Source organism: Pteropus vampyrus, unplaced genomic scaffold (genome assembly GCF_000151845.1).
Source record: "Pteropus vampyrus isolate Shadow unplaced genomic scaffold, Pvam_2.0 Scaffold115, whole genome shotgun sequence".
NCBI lineage: Eukaryota > Metazoa > Chordata > Mammalia > Chiroptera > Pteropodidae > Pteropus > Pteropus vampyrus.
In genome coordinates, this window is record NW_011888896.1 from 105,874 (window position 1) to 107,320 (window position 1,447).

Below are 1,447 nucleotides of genomic sequence, written 5' to 3' on the forward strand. Positions count from 1 at the left end.
GGTGAGATCCACCGTGGTAAACAGGAATATAGACCCATTTGACTAGCTACTGTAGGTTGTAGCTAGCTAGCTACATTGTCTGAAAAATTTATATGTTCTTAATAAGAATAGTTATTTTCACCTGTATAACGCGTCAGGGATGGCTGCCAAGATCAACCTTTTACAGTCTGTTCACATTCATATGGCTATAGAATCATGAGGAGTATTATCTTGGAACGTCAAATACATTCCATAAATATACACACGTATTTCAAAATATATCAGTGGTCATTATAAAGAACTAAAACGTTCGTGCTTTTCTAAAAGATAAGTTAAAAAATAAATTTGGACAAAAGGAAAAAGTAAAATTATTTAAAATGAAGTTTTTGTCTTCATTTAAAAAATTCATTTCAAATAAAAATATATACCATAAAAAGTATATGACATCTACTAACGTAAGAACTAAATGTTCTAGAATTAAATGTTTCTCTTATTTCTTTTTTAGTCACTCTGTTTATAGATGAATAAATGTATGCTATAAATGTGTTTATATTAAATATATATTCACAAAAATCAATTCAGCTAATCATGTCATATCTTTCTATCTCATCTTGGAAGCACACTGTAAGATTTAAACTACCCTAAAGTTACCAAAATTAACTTTCTTTTTAAAAAATAACTGTTCTTGAAAAGATACATGGTTTCTAATTGTGGAGAAATGAGGATTTAAGAGTTCATAAATATCTAATGGAGGAACTTCTAAAAAACATATCTGTTGTTACATATCACAACAATTATTTTCTCAAATTTAGTCTCATTTTTTTCTCTCCATGAAAAAAGTCCTGAACCAATTAAAAAAAAAAAATCCTATCCACAACCACTTTCTCTTCCCCATGATGCTTAAAAGCAAAAAATAAAAAACAATTTTGTTCATATGATATTTCCCTTGAGGTCTTAATTGGTTTAGTCTGTAGGATTTCCTTTTTGGGTGACATTATCAGAAGAAATTACCCTGTACCATTACCTATGGTCAATGAGGTTTGACAGGCTTTCCTTCTCTCTCATCTGCATCAAGCAATTCCCTGAGACAGGAAGGTGTCGTCTAGACTTGACCCTTTGAAGTTACTTTAACTTCCATCTTCAGCTCACTGAAATTTTATTTTGGACGATCATCAACCTTAAACATTCAAAACCTATGGACAACACTGCTTTAATTATTATAGCCATTTACTGTAGTACGCTGTACTAGAGAGGAAAGTCAGGCTGGCTATGGAATTTGCCTGGAATTCATTCTGTATGGGCTTTGGGCGGCCCTTACCCAAGCAATGGCTTCAGGCCAGGGAGGAAGATAGGGAAGAAGTAGGTAGAGAACTTAGCAAATTGGAAAGGTCCAAAGGAGTTTATCTCAGTCATGCAATTGTAATATTTTGTTTGTTTTTCTGAGTCATTGGTTGCAAATTTACAGTTT